This window comes from Pelodiscus sinensis, chromosome 2 (assembly GCF_052426305.1).
Source record: "Pelodiscus sinensis isolate ZL-2025 chromosome 2, ASM5242630v1, whole genome shotgun sequence".
Taxonomy (NCBI): Eukaryota; Metazoa; Chordata; order Testudines; family Trionychidae; genus Pelodiscus; species Pelodiscus sinensis.
In genome coordinates this window covers 152,618,560-152,637,175 of record NC_143053.1, presented here as the reverse complement: position 1 = coordinate 152,637,175, position 18,616 = coordinate 152,618,560, and the positions used below count along the sequence as shown (strand labels likewise).

General features: G+C 44.1%; 1 long non-coding RNA gene across 2 annotated transcripts; it reads left to right on the top strand.

The window, feature by feature from the left end:
- The first annotated feature begins 2,655 nt into the window (after positions 1 to 2,655).
- LOC142826792 (uncharacterized) lies at positions 2,656 to 17,366 on the top strand. 2 transcript variants are annotated; one of them, XR_016348635.1, is made up of 3 exons: positions 2,656 to 3,641; positions 4,540 to 4,675; positions 15,647 to 15,776. It is a non-coding gene; the product is annotated as an uncharacterized LOC142826792 (long non-coding RNA). The 2 variants fall into 2 exon arrangements; XR_016348634.1 differs by lacking the exon at positions 15,647 to 15,776 and adding an exon at positions 17,036 to 17,366 and having other exon boundaries at positions 2,659 to 3,641.
- The last annotated feature ends 1,250 nt before the right edge of the window (positions 17,367 to 18,616 follow it).

The window sequence follows — 18,616 nt, the reverse complement described above, 5'->3', positions numbered from 1 at the left end:
CCGGATAAGGAATTTTCTCCTGGTTTTGGACTAGTGAGAGAGTAACGTTATTGCCAAAATGGCAATATTTGGCTTGGCTTCTGTGTAAACAGATTTTGGCACAGAGACCAGTCCCGATTCCTTTAGTGGCCGCATCTTAACTTCACACTGTATGCAATCAGAAACCAGATGAGCCTTGAACTACCAAGCGTCTCTCCCTTCTAGTGGGGACGGGAGGGAGTGAAGGTGTGGCACGCCACGAGCTATGCAAAATCCAGTAGATAGAAAGTCCTGGATGTGTAAGGTGAGTCAGGAGGTAATACACCTTGAAGAGCTTGGGGCCCAATTTGGTCCTAGTGGAGAGTCAGTTGTTCCCCAGGACAAGGGCAGCCTGTGTACTCTAAAGTAACTATCTGAATTGCACGGACGTTGCACCCCTCAGAGGATGGTGTGGCTTTTCAAGACAGTGCCTAAGCTCAACATCGAAGCACCAGATCCTGCAAGTGGGTATAGAGAGTCTGCTGCAGCTGATTGCCACCGGGATCAGATTTGGATATGGATAAAGATCTCTAATGTTTTTATTGAACTAGATACTGCTGGCACTCAAGTAATGATAGGAGACTGTAATTTCCAAGATAAAAATTGGAGGGTAAGTGCTCCTAATAATGGCAGGACTCAAGTTTTCCTGGATGTGTGATAGCTGACAGTTCTTCACCATAAACTCACCGTTCCAACAAGAGGTGATGCAATTTTAAATTTGATATCGAGGGTTTAGCGAGACCTCACAGAAAGGTTGGTTGTAGGGGAAAACCTTGGTTCAAGTGATCGTGAGCTAATTTATTTTAAATTAAATGGATGGATACATAAAAGTAAGTGTGCAACTAAGGTTCTTGATTTCAAAAAGACAAACTTGAAAACATATGAGGAATTAGTAGTAGATGTGGACTGGAGTGAAGAACTTGAGGATCCGAATGTGGAAGAGGTTTGGCATTTAAATCAAAGTTGCAGACCAAGTTGAATGAGCGCGGTGTCAATCAAGCATGTTATTAAGAGAAAGCAGAAAGCCTGAGAGCAGTGGAAGAGAGACGTACCAGCACGAAAACCAACCTCTTGGTTAGAAAGTGTAGCGGAAGAATGGACTGCCAAAAGCCAGGCAGAGCTGGAGCTTGCAAAGGAACTTAAAACCAGTAATAAAAGAGCTGCTACTCTTGGGTTGCCAGGGATGCTAAGTCTCGACCGGCCCCGGGGACCTGACTTTCTGAACCCGGGGCTCTCTGATCTAGCAATAGCCATAGTCGTGCCAGGCTAGCGTGTCCCAGATATGAGCGAGTCAACCTGTGCCTGTTTATTCTTTCTAAAACAAAAAATTATGATCTAAGAAACTATAGCATGTCTAATTTAACCTCCATTGTATGCAGGCTCTTGGAACAAATTTTGAAAGAGTCGTTAAGAACACAGAGGTTAAAAGCTAACAGAGAAAATACACCATGGTTTCACAAAAGGTGGATTACGCCAGACCAACCTGATCGGTCTGAGGAAATTGACTTTTTTACATGCAAGCAATCCAGTACATCTGATCTACCTGGATTTCAGTAAGGCATTTGATAGACGGGAATTAATGAGACTTGAAAGCTGGATAAAGAACTGCTGGGTTATAATGAATGGTGAACTGTCAGGCTGGAGTGAAGTTATTAGTGAAATTCCTTAAGGATGGGTATTGGAACCAATCTTCTTTAAGATTTGTATTCATGCTCCTGGCACAACAAGTGGAAATAGCCTCATAAAATTTGCAGAGAGGTAGTCTGGTCCTCCGCCATATTGGCAATATCATGCAATAAAATCTGGATGATCTCCAAAACTGGAATGGAATAAAATTTAGCAGTGCAGTTGGTAACAAAGATTTTTTTGGCTCTAAGTTGGGGACTTGTCAGTTGGAAGCAACAGAGAAGGAAACTGGTTTGTTACGAGATGACCACAAGCTGCCAGCATGAGGCAGCTGTGAAAAAGGCCAATGGAATGCTAGGATGCATCAGGCAAGGTATTTCCAATAGCCCTAGTGAAGCATTAATGTCATTATACACGACATTGGGGAGCTCTCAACTGGATTAGCGTGTGCAATTCCGGTTTCCCGGATTAAAGAGAGATTAGTGCAAACAGGGACAGGTGCAGTGAAGAGCCGCTAGGATGATCAGAGGAATGGAAAACCTTCCTTAGGCAAGAGAGGCTAAATGAGCTTGGCTCGTTGAGCCTAATCAAACAACAGCTGAGGGGAGATGCGCTCGCACTCCTTAAATACAGCAGAGGGATAAATACCAGGGAGGGAGAGGCATTATAAGTTAAGCACCAGTGTGGACACAAGAAAAAATGCAGACAAACTGGCCATCGATACATTTAGGCTTGAAATTAGACAAAGGTTTCTAACAATCAGAGGCGAGAATTTCTGGATTAACTCCTCAGCGAAAAGCACGGAGGACCTAAAACCTTACCGGCTTTAAGACTGTGCTTAATAATTGTACGGAGAGGGTGGTATGAGGGGACTGTTTACAGTGGCACGTAGTCACGCTGCAACCGTTAACAGCAAATACCCACCGTGGCCAGTGATGAGACTCTAGTCGTGGAGCTCTCGGAGTTACTACAATGTCTTTTTACCTAGGAGTCTGAAGCTACATCTACGCTACGCGGCATACCTTTTTCCAATACATCAATGTAGTGTAGACATTGTCTGGATGTTTGGATCTTGCTGGCACGTTCGGGGTCCAGCTGACCACCATATTTAGGACTGGGAAGGAATTTTCCCTTGGGCCAAATTAGCAGTGTCTCGGGGGGTTCACCTTCTTCTGCAGCATTGGGCATGGGTCACTTGCACGGTTATATGAGTAAATGGTGAATGGCCTGTAACTTTAAAACAGGATTTGAAGACTTCAGTAACTCAGTCAGGGGTTATAGGTCAAATGTTGTTCCAAAACTTTCAGAAATATTTGGAAACCGTGTTATGGTTGCTACACGGACACGGTAGCAAACGTAAGTGTTCGGCACACTCTCAAAAAGCCCATCCTGCAAATACCTCTCATCCTGAGGGGCATCAATGTAATCAGATGGGAATGACAACTATCTTTGGCAAACATGGGTTATTTACACAGTATAACAAGTGATTGCATTGCCAATTGCTTTCTTCTGCTACGATCTAAATTTGGGCAAGCTGGGGTTGTGCTTTTCTTGGTCTTCCCTCATCCTTGGGGCTAAGACCAAAGGGGGCCTTTTCCTTTGATTTTATGGATGTCAAATCTAGCTGCAATGGGTCTTCTCTCTTTCCACAGGCTCATATTTTAAAATTTTAGCATTTTGGAGATTACTATAAATGCACCATAACACAACTGTGACGGGGCGAACAGGCCCCGCACTGCAGGGCTGGGAGTAGCCCAGGCCCAGCTGGCTGAGAGGGCCCCGCCCTTCCGGCCCTGCTGGGCATGCTCCCAGCAGAGGCCAGGTATAAAGGCAGAGGGAGCCCAGCAGGCAGGAAGACAGCTGGGGGAAGGAGGAGACCAAGCCAGGCCAGTGTTTGTGCAGCCGCTGGGACTAGAGCTGCTGCCAGTGCTGGACCCAGACACCGAAGAAGCAGACCCCGACTCCAGGAGACCGGAACCTGCCCACAACCCCAGCAGGTCCTGCCTCGGAGGACAAGGGGCCCCGGGGAACCAGGGCGCGGTAGGAAGCAGCCCAGGGCAGGGGATACAAAATTTGGCTCGGCCTGTATCGTCCGGATTCCCCGCCGAGCCGGCAGGAGCCACAGACCCTGCCTAAAAGGGCCCTGGGCTGGGGCCCGGTGGAGAGGGAGGGCCCGGGTCCCCCTACCACGCAGGCCCCCCCCCCCGGATAACCAGGCCTGAGGCCGGGAGAGGCTCCTCAGAGGGACTAGGCCTTGATACCGTATATCCCCTGATAGAGGGGCCGGGACTTTGTGTTGGGACATTGATACCGTATATCCCCTGATAGAGGGGCCGGGACTTTGTGTTGGGACATTGATACTGTATATCCCCTGATAGAGGGGCCTGAACTTTTGGAGACTTTGGGGTGCGGTATGGGCCCGTAATGAGACGTGGGTCTCAGCAGCCCCCGTCAGGGGCGTACCCCCTGACAACAACCCTCCCCTGTCTGTTAGAACCAAGCTGTTAGGAGAGTTCTCTTTATCATATTTCAAGCATAGTTTCCTCGCAAAGCTTGGCTTGTTCAATGTTGCATTTTTTATTTATTTTTTTAAGCATTTGAACCAATTGTTGTCCAGGACTGGTTCCTTTTGCTTTGCTCTTTACTCAATTGACTAAACACGTAAGAAATTATTAACTAAGCTAAACTAACTTTAAACCTTCTATTTTAAAACGATCCTGTAAAAGTAAACTTAGTGCATGAGATTGTCAATTAAATATTCAATGCATTAAAAGCAAGACTTCTATAAATAAAAGAACTCCAACGGTCACAGATCTGACTTAACGTATATAGCTTTATTATGAGGAACCAACAGTGAAGGATTGCAGAAAACAAGACAGTTGATTTCTCTTGCAGATTGTATTTGGGGAGCTGGTGGGGCAAACTCAGGGAAGTCTCTGCTTGGACTGTGAGTTCTGACACATGATACCTCTGTCGTTATTGCACCAAATTGTGTGTTTGCAATACCATCTGCCTACGTTAGCATAACATCGTAAGTAGCCTTCATCTTACTGCATCTTTAACACATTAATATTACCGCAATTACATAATTTAAAATAAGGTTACTTTGCAAGCATTTTGTAAATTTGTTTTTATGAAAGCAATCGTGTTCAATGAGAGATCGATCAGTACATACGTGGTAATGAAAGAATTGCCACCAAAGAATTGAGGGGATCTATTCCTTCTGAGATATGGGTCTGTTGCGGAATGGGAGAGCAAGATTCTGAAGTGTGCATGTCAGAGTAGACTAAAAGATCATGGCCATCCTTTCTGGCTTTAAAGCCTGCTTTGTGGCACTGATCATCCTGACTGATCTGTTGCAGTGACCAAGAATTAAGTACTGGTTCTCTAGTGCCTTAAAGGCATCTTTTAGCTTTCACATTACGTCTAGACTGCAAGCCTTTTTCGAAAGATGCTCTTTTTCTAAAGTATCTAGACTATAACCAGTACTTTCAAAAAAGCAAACCGCTTTTTCAAAAGAGAGCACTCAGGCAGTCTGGATGCTGTCTTTTGAAAAAGCACAGTTTACATTACATAGCGCCTTTTTTCGAAAGGTGTTATTCCTCATAAAACGAGGTCTTCCGCGGTCAAAAAACCTGCCACAGTCTTTTGATTTACTTTCGAAAGATCACGGCAGCTGTCTAGATGGAGGGGAAGAAAGGCCACTTTAAAAAAAAAAATCCCGTAGTCTAGACCCACCCTAAAATACTTAATTTTTAAATCCATGTGATTCACCTTGTGCTGCATTAATTTGAGGTACCGGATTAGTGGCAAAAATTGTGGGCAGAGACTGAAAATTAAGCTGATTTCCTTCTCACTCTCGTTCTACAATACAAGCTGTGATCAAGAATTTTTCTATTGCTTCCTTTTCTCCTGCATTCATGACACTGCTATTTTTTCAGCATAACAGAACCGCCTATGACACTGTACCATTAGTATTGGTTGCCCAATTTAACCGGAGACAGATTCACACGTTAAACAAAATAAGCCATTTCTGTATAGTGCAGGTGATTATTTTGAAAGTATTATTTTTTCTTAAACACCAAAGAAGTTTGAAAGAAATAGTACCTCTTCAATTTGGAAATGTTAACATTAGAAGCACAGAAAGGAAACAAGTTATATTTATCTAGTGATTGGGGGAGAGGGATAGCTCAGCTGACTGAGCCTTGGCCTGCTAAACCACAGGATTGTGAGCTCAATCCTGGAGAGGGACATTTTGGGATCTGGGACAAATCTGTCAGGGGTGGTACTTGGCCCTGCTGTGAGGGCAGGGGACTGGACTCGATGACCTCTCAAAGTCCCTTCCAGTTCTATGAGATGATGGCATATCTCCATATTAAAAATTATCCTTACAGGACCAATTCTCTGCTATCCAGTTCTACATCTTAATTATTTTATGGGAAAAATAAGATGGAGAAGGTAGCTGTGGTCTACGGTAGTGTTTACAAAACACATTACACAAACATCTTCTCAGAGAGGGCTGCAGTGCTTTTTGGGGGACGGAGGCAAAAAACCTAGCTAATCGTGTTTCCATTTAGCCAACACATTTTGTGGGATTGGGTATCAATCCTTAAAAGACTTAGTGAATGTCATCACACCAAGCATTGCATTCCTTTACTACTTTTAATGTCTTCTCTAAACATGTATTGTGGCAGGTTTGTGCATGATTGCATTAAGCCACTTACTATTTACGACTATTCCAATGAAGAGGTAAATTAGGTTGCTGCTTCTTTGCAGGAATAAGAAGTTACTGTGGTATTTATGAATTAGGTTTGCGTAAATAACTTCAAAGCCTTACAATTAACAGAATAGACCCTGGTAACAAACAAAAAGTGAACACTGTTGCTTCCATTTCTTGGGGAAGGAAAAAATGTACTTCTCTCTAATTGTTGCATATAGACTATGCAAACAGATAGATGGCGTTTATAAGCAGAACGTAGAAAATATCAACCAGAACACACAGTTTGGCTTTAACTGTAGAGAGAAGTTCTGCAACTGGTTTTCATGCTAGGTTTTAAAATTTTGCCTAATCATTTCTATATGCAGAAGAACTCGGATGCTTACTGATGAATAAGAAGCCTAATATTTTCCATCATTACATCGCTTTGATAACTTTTTTATTCTTCATGTAATATTGATTAGGAAAGTGTTTTGGAAAAACAATGCAGGCAAAGTGGTCCTTGTAACCTGATTAAATGCGTCAGGTGTTTTAGTACTAAATATTGGCAAGTGGTTGCAGCAGTTACTCTCAACTGTCATCTCGTTTGACCAGGGGGATATTCTGGGAGGACATTTTAAAATGTGCATCGTAAACTAGGGCTCTGATAGTGTACAGTTAACCTTCACAGTTTTATGCAAGCCACCCCGCCCCCCAGCCTCTGTATCAGAGGCAGCAGAAGGGTGGGGTGGTTCCCTGCACAAACCTGCTCCTGTAGAGCCTCCTCCTTCCCCCTGACATATAAATGTGCAACCGCTGAAAAATTCAGCAGTTACATATTAACCCCCTAATCATTTTTGTTGCCCTCCTCTAGACACTTTCCAATGCATCCACATCCTTTCTGTAGTAGGGAGGGCCCCCGAACTGGATGCAATACTCCATATGTGGCCTCACCAGTACCGAACAAAGGAGAACAACAACTTCTGTAGAGCTGCTGGAAATGCTCCTCCTAATGCAGCCTAATATGCCATTAGCCTTCTCAGCTACAAGGGCATGCTGTTGACTCTCATCTCCCTTCTCTTCCACTGTAATCCCCCGGTCCTTTTCTGGGCAACTACTGCTTAGACAGTCGGTCTCCAGCCTGGAACAGTGCTTAGGATTCTTCCATCCCACATGGAGGACTCTGCACTTATTCTTGTTGAACCTCAGATTTCTCATGACCCAAACCTCTAATTTGCCTAGGTCAATCTGGACCCTATCCCTGCCCTCCAGCATATCTACCTCTCCCCTTGGCTTAGTGTCATCTGCAAACTTGCTGAGGGTGCAACCCATCCCCTCATCCACGTCATTAATAAAGGTGATGGGGAAAAAATGACCTTAGCACTGATCCCTGAGGCACGCCACTTGAAACTGACGGCAAACCAGACATCAAGCTGTTGATCGCTAGCTGTTGGGCCTGACAATCTAGGCAGCTTTCCAGCCACCTTGTAGTCCATTTATCCAATCCATACTTCCTTAACTGGCTGCCGCGGATCCTGTGCGAGACCGTATCAAAGGTTTTGCTAAAAGCAAAGTCTCTCAGCCACCAACCTCCCCGTGTCCAGACAGCAAGTTACCTCATCATAGAAGCTAATCATTTTGGTTAGGCATGACTTGCCCTCCTTGGTGTATCCATGTCAACTAGTCCTGATTGGTTCTTTCTCTTCCAAGTGCTTCAAAATGGATTCTTCAGGACCCTCTCCATTATTTTTCCCGGGACTGAGGTGAGGCTGACTGGTCTGTAATTCCCTGGATTGTCCTCCCCCCTCTCATTACCCTTCACATCCCTAGCCAGCTGCAATTCCAATTGAGCTTTGGCTGTCCTAATTACACCCCCTGTATAAGAATGGCCGTACTGGGTCAGACCAAAGGTCCATCTAGCCCAGTATCCTGTCTGCTGACAGTGGCCAACACCAGGTGCCCCAGAGAGGGTGGATCGAAGACAATGATCAAGCGATTTGTCTCCTGCCATCCCTCTCCAGCGTCTGACAGACAGAGGCCAAGGACACCATTTTATCCCCTGGCTAATAGCCTTTTATGGAGCTAATGTCCATGAAATTATCTAGCTTCTCTTTAAACTCTATTATAGTCCTAGCCTTCACAGCCTCCTCTGGCAAGGAGTTCCACAAGTTGACTACACGCTGTGTGGAGAAGAACTTTCTTTTATTAGTTTTAAACCTGTTACTCATTAATTTCATTTGGTGTCCTCTAGTTTTTCTATTTTGGGAACTAATAAATAACTTTTCTTTATCGGCCCTCTCCACACCACTCATGATTTTATATACCTCTATCATATTCCCCCTCAGTCTCCTCTTTTCTAAACTGAAAAGCCTCAATCTCTTGAACCTCTCTGTTCCAAACCCCTAATCATTTTAATTGCCCTTTTCTGAACCCTTTCCAAGGCCAAAATATCTTTTTTGTGGTGAGGAGACCACATCTGTACACAGATGTGGGCGTACCATAGTTTTATACAGGGGCAGTAAGATATTATGGGTCTTATTTTCTATCCCTTTCTTAATAATTCCTTGTATCCTGTTTGCCTTTTTGACCGCTGCTGCACACTGTGTGGAAGTTTTCAGAGAACTGTCCACGATAACTCCAAGATCTCTTTCCTGATTTGTCGTAGCCAAATTAGCCCCCATCATACTGTACGTATAGTTGGGGTTATTTTTCCTGATGTGCATTACTTTACACTTATCCACATTAAATTTCATTTGCCATTTTGTTGCCCAATCACTCAGTTTGGTGAGATCTTCTTGGAGTCCCGCACAGTCTGCTTCTGTCTTGACTATCCTAAACGGTTTGGTATCATCTGCAAACTTTACCACTTCACTGCTTACCCCTTTCTCCAGATCACTTATGAATAAGTTGAAAAGGATTGGTCCCAGAACTGACCCTTGGGGGACACCACTAGTTACCCCTCTCCGTTCTAAAAATTCACCATTTATTCCTACCCTTTGTTTCTTGTCTTTTAACCAGTTCTCAATCCAAGAAAAGACCTTCCTTCTTATCCCATGGCCATGTAATTTACACAAGAGTCTTTGGTGAGGGACCTTGTCAAAGGCTTTCTGAAAATCTAAGTATACTATATCTACTGGATCCCCCTTGTCCGCATGTTTGTTAACCCCTTCAAAGAACTCTAAGGGTACGTCTAGACTACATGCCTCTGGCGACAGACGCATGTAGATTAGGGTACCGGACATAGTAAAATGAAGCGGCGATTTAAATAATCGCCGCTTCATTTAAATTTACATGGCTGCCGCGCTGAGCCGACAAACAGCTGATCAGCTGTTTGTCGGCTCAGCGTGACAGTCTGGACGCTCCCCTGCCGACATCAAAGGTATTTGTCGACCACCCAGGTATGCCTCCTGGGATGAGGCATACCTGGGTGGTCGACAAATACCTTTGATGTCGGCAGGGGAGCATCCAGACTATGGTGCTGAGCCGACAAACAGCTGATCAGCTGTTTGTCGGCTCAGCGCGGCAGCCATGTAAATTTAAATGAAGCGGCGATTATTTAAATTGCCGCTTCATTTTACTATGTCCGGTACCCTAATCTACATGCCTCTGTCGCCAGAGGCATGTAGTCTAGACGTACCCTAATAGATTAGTAAGACAGGATTTCCCTTTACAACAGAGTTTCCCAAACAATGGGCCTCAGCATGGCTCGTGGTTGCCGGAAGGGCCGGCCTTAGGGCTATTCGAGCCCCACGCTCCTGAACCCGGAAGTGCCGGCGAGTTACAGAGCTGGGGGTCCTGTTCCACCGATATGAGGAGCTAGGTCTCTCCCCCGGCTCTGCCTGGCGCGGGTCCCCCCGCTCGTCCTCCCACCCCACCCCCAGAGTATCCCCGCCATGCGTGGCTCCTCCTCACCGCCTGCTGCTGCCCATGTGCGGCGTTGCACGTGGGTGGGGAGGACGCCCGGGCGTGACGCGAAGTCACGGCCTGGGATTTTAAAAGTCTTCGGAGGCATGTGGCGGGGCCACGCTGACTCCGGCAGCCTCCGGCCCCACAATGTGGGAGGCAGAAGGTAGGGAACAGGCTTGGGTGGAGGCAGCAGCGGCAGTGGAGGCGGGCTTGCGTGGAGGGGGAGGAGTGGAAGGAGAAGGGGCTTGGGCAGGGGGAGGGGAAGGCACCAAGGAACAGGGTGCAGGAAAGAGAGACAAATGCCAGGGGGCCAAGTGCAGACAACGAGGGAAAGGGCAGGAGGGGAGGTGTTAGTGGGCGGGGGGACAGGGTGATGTTGGGAGAGGAGAGGAGAGGAGAAGGGCATTGGGGGCTGGAGGAGGAGGTGGTGGGAGAAGGCTTGAAAGAAGGGGTGGGCATGTGAGAGGTGGGGATGGAGCAAGTCAGGTGTGAGGGCACAGAGGGGCAGGAGGGGATGTGGCAGAGAGTGCTGAGGGGATGGGTATCAGGGAAAGAGAGGGCAAAGGGGGAGGCACCAGGAGGGTGCAGGGCTAAGGGGATTCTGGGGTGAGGAGGAGGGGAGAGCTGGCCACTAGAAGCAGCACTGGACGGGGGAATCGGGGCAGGCTGGGGAGATTGGGGGGCTGGTGGAAGCAGGGCTGCCAGGGGGTGCAAGGTTGGGGGCAGGGAGCTGGCCAGGGAAGATGTGGGGAGGGGGGAAGAGAAGAAGCAGCTGCTGGATAGAGGGCTGGATGCAGACAGCGGGGCTGGCCAAGGGAGATTGGGAGGAGAAGGGGGGTACCTGGCTGCCCGGGAGTGGGTTGGGGGAGTGGGGCTGGCCAGAGGCACGCCGGGGGGAGCAGGAGGGAGGAATGAATCGGCCTGAGGGGAGTGGGACTGACCCGGCCATATGTAGATCTTGGGACGCTGTCCCTGTTCCCTCCTTCCCCCTCGCAAAACATGACTTAGTCCGGCCCGGGGTTTCTATTGTCCCCCCCCCCCCCACACACACACACACAACCTCCCTTGAGTAGTTGCGAACTGTCTGGCTGGTAGACACACTTATGGAGCCTGAGCACATTTACCAGCCAGGCAGTTTGAAACTACAAACTGATACATCTAGTAGTAATACAACTTACCTAAAGAGAAAATACCAGACATGTATTATGTCTGGTATTTTCTCAGTTTGTTTTTTATGTGTTTATATTTTTGGGCTGCAAAAAGCAGTATTTAAAAAAAAAAGGGTTCCAACTAAAGTAAAAAGTTTGGGAAACCCTGGTCTAACCAGCTTTCTGTCTGTCTTACTGTCCATTTATCCAATCCATATTCCTTAACTCTCTGGCAAGAATATTGTGGGTGACCATATCAAAAGCTTTGCTAAAGCTGGCACTGGGGGTTTTGGGAGGACCAGAAACAATTTATTTGAATATTCATCATTTGATTAATGAATATGCAAATATGCAAATGAATGTTACCGGGCCTCCAAAAGTTCGTGAATGGATTTACTGGTCCCCGCATCAAAAAGTTTGGGAACCCCTGCTTTACAAAAACCATGTTGACTTTTGTCCAACAAATTATGTTCTTCTACATGCTTCACAATTTTATTCTTTGCTATTGTTTCAACTAATTTGCCCGGTACTGAAGTTAGACTTACCGGTCTGTAATTGCCAGGATCGCCTCTGGAGCCCTTTTTAAATATTGGTGTCATGTTGGCTACCTTCCAGTCATTAGGTACGGAAGCCGATTTAAGGGATAGGTTACAAACCACAGATAATAGTTCAGCAATTTCCCATTTGAGTTCTTTTAGAACCCTTAGATGAATGCCATCTGGTCCCGGAGATTTGTTAACATTAAGTTTTTCTATTTGTTCCAAAACCTCCTCTAATGACACTTCAATCCGGGACAGTTCCGCAGATTCATTACCCACAAAGGACGGTGCAGATTTGGGAATCTCTCCAACGTCCTCAGCCGTGAAGACTGAAGCAAAGAGATAATTTAGTTTCTCTGCAATGGCTTTATCGTCCTTGATCGCTCCTTTTATAGCTCGATTATCTAGGGGACCCACAGAGTTTTTTTTAGCAGGCTTCCTGCTTCTAATGTACTTAAAAACATTTTGTTATTTCTTTTTAAGTTTTTGGCTAGCTATTCCTCAATCTTTTTTTGCTTTTCTTATTAGATCTTTACACTTGATTTGACAGTGTTTATGTTCCTTTCTATTTATCTCACTAGGATTGGACTTCCACTTCTTAAAAGATACCTTTTTGTCCCTCGCTGCTTCTTTTAAATGGTGGTTAAGCTACGGTGACTCTTTTTTAGGTCTCTTGCTATGTTTTTTAATTTGGGGTATACATTTAAGTTGGGCCTCTATTATGGTGACTTTAAAAAGTTTCCATGCAGCTTTCAGGGATTTGGCTCCAGCCACTGTACCTTTTAATTTCTGTTTAACTAACCTCCTCATTTTTGTGTAATTCCCCTTTTTGAAATTAAATGCCAGGGTGCTGGACTGCTGAGGTGTTCTTCCCACCACAGGAATGTTGAATGTTGTTATATTATGGTCACTATTCCCAAGCGGTCCTGTAATGGTTATTTCCTGGACCTGATCCTGCGCTCCACTCAGGACTAAATCGAGAATTGCCTCTCCCCTTGTGGGTTCCTGCACCAACTGCTCTAAGAAGCAGTCATTTAAGCCATTGAGAAATTTTATCTCCACTTCTCTTCCTGAGTTGACATGTATCCAGTCAATATGGGGGGTAATTAAAATTCCCCATTATTATAGAGTTCTTTATTTTGGTAGCCTCTCTAATCTCCCTCAGCATTTCAATGTCAGTATCGCTGTCCTGGTCAGGTGGTCGGTAACATATCCCTACTGCTAATTTCTTATTATTGGAGCATGGAATTACTATCCATAGCGATTCTATTGAACATGTTGATTCACTTAATATTTTTATTTCATTTGATTCTACATTATCTTTCACATACAGTGCCACTCCGCCACCCACCCAGCCTACTCTGTCCTTTCGATATATTTTATATCCTGGTATGATTGTGTCCCACAGATTTTCCTCATTCCACTAGGTTTCAGTGATGCCTCTTATGTCAAGCTCCTCATTTAATACGAGGTACTCTAGTTCACCCATCTTATTAGTCAGACTCCTAGCATTTGTGTAGAAGCACTTTAAAAATTTGCCACTGCTTATTTGTCTGCCCTTCCCTGATGCATTGGATTCCTTTGTATGCAGTTGTTTGTCTGCTCTGGCCCATGATTTGCCCTCTCCCCTCCTCTCTTTCTGACTACAGTTTAGAGAATCTCTATCAATGGATTCTCCTCTAAGAGAAGTCTCCCTCCGATTTACGTGCATCTCTGCACCAATCGGCTTTCCCCCATCTCTTAGTTTAAAAACTGCTCTACAGCCTTTTTAATGTTTAGTGCCAGCAGTCTGGTTTGTATGAGGAGGTCCCGCTAAAGCAGGAATGGGGAATCTATAGTTGGCAGGCTGGGATTCTCTGGACTCCTTCCTGACCCCTGTGTAACCTGCTTTTTCCTCCCTGGGTTATGCGGCAGCATGCCACGCTCACCTGTGTGCCTAGGTGCCTGATAGTTTTAACATAAAAAGATATCCTGAGTACCCCAGTGGCAATGTTGTTTAGTTTGGGATTCCCTATCTACCCCCTTGCTGCAGTCCCTTGCTCCTAAAGGAACATACAATGGCGGTGCCTCCACCTGGCTGGCCCTCTAGGCACTTAATGGTATGCCGTAGGAGTCTCCAGGAATAAAATTATTCCAGTAATAATCTGGACCTAACTCCAAAACAACAATTATAAATAACAATCTAATTGATTAAATTAGAATTAACTCACCTTTACTTAATGACTTAAAGAAACAGGGTTTCACAGACTAAAAGCGAATAAAATCAATTCAAGTACACCCAAATACCCTCCCAGATCCTACACCCCAATCTCATGACCCAGATCACAACCCCCTTCTTCACCCAAACTCCAGACCTCACACTGTCTCCTGCGCCCGAGTCCCATAGTCCATGCACTCTTCTGCATCCAACCTCCATCCTAGTCCTGGCACCCCCTCCACAGAAAAGTGTGGCCCTTGACCACTGTGGAGGCAGGAAAAGGGAATAAGGGAATTTGTGTGCAGCCATCTTGGTCTTGTTAACAAGAGAGCAAGAGTCAGGCTAAGTCTGTGGCCTGACAACGCGAGATCTGTAATTAGACGCTGCCTTTGCCTCTCGCCTCCATACGGAGATAAGGACGAATGCTGACTCTGGCAGGGACCTTGAGATAAGGAGCATCTGGGTGGAACTAAATAACTGTTAGCCATTGGTGTTTGTAATGGGAAGGAGACTAATTGTTATTGGTATTATATCTAATAGACAGTATATAAACTGCTTCATAATTGCTTGTATTCGAAGATCTGCCTCGGAGGGGGGGGGGCTTCTCCCCTGTCCGAACCAGTTTTTCCCTTGCTGCAGCTCGTAATAAAACTGCCTCTGGCTACTTGTTGCTACAAACTCAGAGTGAGGACAATGTTTTCTTCCACACCACTTTCCAAAATCTTGGAATGGCCCCCCACCAAAAATTATTGCTCACCCTTGCTATAATTTTATCAGCAATGTAAATATAGTCTGCATTGCTGTATTTTTACAATTGATAAGATGTGTTTGATGTTTACAAAAATAATTAGAAAGCTGTTAAATCATCATATTCCAAATACCATGTGGATAAATGGTCACTTATAGAGCTGGTAATAATTGATCCCCTGGGCAATGAAATAAAGCATGAAAGACAATTCCTGAGGAATTGGAAGGGATCTTTCTAGACACTTAGTTTCATAGTTCACATGCAGGGCCGGCTTCAGGCCGATTCCCCGGAATCGGGCCCCGTGCCTATGTGTGGGGCCCCACGCCTAAGAGGGCCCCACTCCCAGGCATGCGGCGCATGTGTGGCTCCCGCCCCGGCCGCACGGTGCATGTGCGGTGCCGCCCCCGTGCATCAGGCCCCGCACTTCCGAAAGCCGGTCCTGTTCACATGTATAGTTATTGTGCAAGCTGTTTTAAAAACTAGTGACACTGAGGAAGACTGTGCTTCATAATGGACATTGAGTCAACTTGTGAAATCTGATCATGGCCAACTTCTTCATTGAAAGTGGGCAGAAAACACTAGCACATAGTATGAGTCATAGGAAGTTAGTAGCAGCACTGATACGATTATATGAAACCAAGTGAATAGATGTGTTAATTTGATTGTTTCAAGGTAGAAAAAGAAAGGGTTACAAAACATGTTGAGAAACTGCAACAAAAAAGAAAGCACTGTTATACAGTTGGCTACTGTACATCCTTCAAATTTCAGGTCTTTCCTCTTTCAAAGAAGCGAAACACCAACAGGGAATTGGAAAACAAAAATGGTAGAACACAACAGATAAACGGATGGGTTCAACTGTGGACCACTAATCCTCAAGGTATTCAGTGCCAGAAGTCAACTATTTTTATAATGTTCATCATTGTTAATAGTGATACATGAGTTAATTTTTTTCTAAGTGGAAGTGTAATTAGTTTGCAGAAACATATTTATAGTTTAAAGACATCAGCAGAGTGCAGACTACACAAAAGACGCTAAATGCAGTCAGAAGAAAAATACAATTTTTTTAAATAAAAGAATCAGGTTACAGTAACTGTGCCACATTCTTAGTGGGACTCTAATATATTATAACAGATTTAGTTCTATAGTGGTGATTCTGCATGAATAATATCTGGAAGTACTGTTAAAAATGTGGTGGGAGTGAATGGGTGCTATAGATTCAGCAGGGAAATCTCTTTGGATACCATTATATCCACCATCCATAAACCAAAATGGATAGAAATATAGGCTGGGGCTCCAAATATACTTTGACCCATGAGCACTCCCCTCCCCCCACACACACACTCAAAGGAAAAGTTTGCAAAACAGTTAATTTTTAATGGAATTAATGCTACTGAATAAGTCAAGAATTCTATTTACAATTTACAATGTAACCATGCTTTGTCCATCTTTCATTGTTTTTTCCAGAGAGTAAAGGACTATTGTTTATATTGCAATTCTGTGACTTGCAGTAAAAAAAGTACAGCTGGAAGGATGGTAAGAAAGAAAAAGCTACGAGAAATTGAGCCCTACAAATCCACAGATATCTGATTTGTATCTGTGGGTATCCACATCCACGGATGCGGATATATGCAGTTCATTTTTGCAGATTTAGATGTGGATACCAATTTTGTATTCGGGCTGGAGTCTAATGAGAAAAACACAAGCAGTGCAAGCACAAAGTTGGTGGCCAAAAATGTAACCAGTTGCATATTGTGCCAATTTAATAATTGTTTAAGGATCATGTTTTTTGTAATAAATTTCATAGACTCATAAAATACTAAAATTGGAAGGGACCTCAAGAGGCTGTCAAGTCCAGGCCCCTGCATTCACGGCAGGACCAAGCACCATCTAGCTCATCCCTTACAGAGGTATATCTAACCTGTTCTTAAATATCTCCAGTGATGGAGATTCCCCAGTCTCCCTAAGCGATTTATTCCAGTGCTTAACCACTCTGACGGTTAGAAAGTTTACATTAGCAAGTATTTCCACTAATGCTCATAGTCATCTTCAGCGGGGATTATATTCTGAAGGAATATTATTTTGTAAATTGTACCATTTTATCAAAATTATCTGTATAATTGTGACTTTTTAATTTAGTTTTCTCATGTACTATTAAAGGTGCAGTGTGATTCTTGTGAGAGGTGAGCACACGTGTCTTGCATTCCTGAGAAAATTACTGAAAAGAACGTGAGTGGTGAGAATAAACAGTACAGATTCAACAAGTGTGCTTAGTCCTGTTATGTAACTAAAATGTACATTTTTACAGTGATTTTGTGAAAAGTTTTCTGCAAATAAGACTTCTGATTATATAAATGAGAACTAGAGAAGTGCAATGTTACTCTATACTTCAATACAGTAAAAAGTATTAATAACAATGTACAAGGTACAGACTGACACGGCTACTAGAGACGTTTTAACTATCTATAAGTATGTGCAAATGTGTACTGTTCCAAAACTGTTGAGATGCTCCATTTAATAATACGAGACAATCCAAGAAGTTCCGAGTAGACACTGAATAGGCTTAAACTATGTACATAGTAGTTTTTTGCCTTTTGTTTCATAATTTTTATTTATATAACCCTTTTGCTGATTTTTAAAGTGTTACATAAACCGGACAGGTGAAATATTATCATGTAAAGCAACCATAAACACATGAAAAGACCTAGGTTTACAATTTATGATTAAAACTCTATCTACACAATATACATAGACGTAAAATGTAAAAACTTAAATATCTTTGAAACACTAGCCAATCAGTTGTTTTAATTGTCATATTTGAATTCAGCACATCAAAAAACATAATAAATAGCACATTTTATCTCTGAAGCAGATGGCGTCTAAAAAATTGTATACCGGTGTTGTGTCCAGAGAAAGCTACTGTTTCTTCCTTTTGCTGCTGTCATGATACACTCGCCTACTGCTGCTCTCTCACACACTCACGCACTCACTCTCTCCTACCCTGGCAACTCAGAAGGAGAGCTTCAGAGGGTAGCAGAGTTAGTCTGTTACAGAAAAAAAAACAAATAATGGTCTGGTAACACTTGATACACTAACAAAACATGTAGATGGTATCATGAGCTTTCGTGGGCACAGCCCACTTCTTCAGATGACTGGAGTTATGTGTTTGGGATGTGAACACTCGGAGGGAGGAGGAGAGGGAGAGAGTGTGTGTGTGTGTGTGTGTGTGTTTCAGTAAGTATCTGGAGAATGGGTACTTAAACCTAAGCAGATAAAAATCACGGTTGATAGATCGATTCCTATGTCAGGAAGGACTGACTTTGATTTTTATCTGCTTATGTTTAAGTATCCATTCTCCAGATACTTACTGATCTGTCTCCCAGCCCCTCCCTTATTCCTCCTCCCCCCTTCCCTGCTCCTATTTATTTCGAGTGTTCACATCCCAAACTCATAACTCCGGTCATCCGAAGAAGTGGGCTTTGCCCACGAAAGCTCATGATACCATTTACATGTTTTGTTAGTCTATAAACTGCTGCCAGACCATTTGTTGGTTGGTGGGGTTTTTTGTTTTTTTTTAAATCAGAGTTCATCTTGATCTTTTCATGGGTCAAGTAGAGTGGCAGGACACCCCAACAAGGAAGTATCAAGTAAAACTAGCCTCCACGATCACAGCAAGAAAAATGGGCAGTTACAGTAAGCGTGATTCTGACAATGAAAAAATGCTACCACCACGCTGCTGTG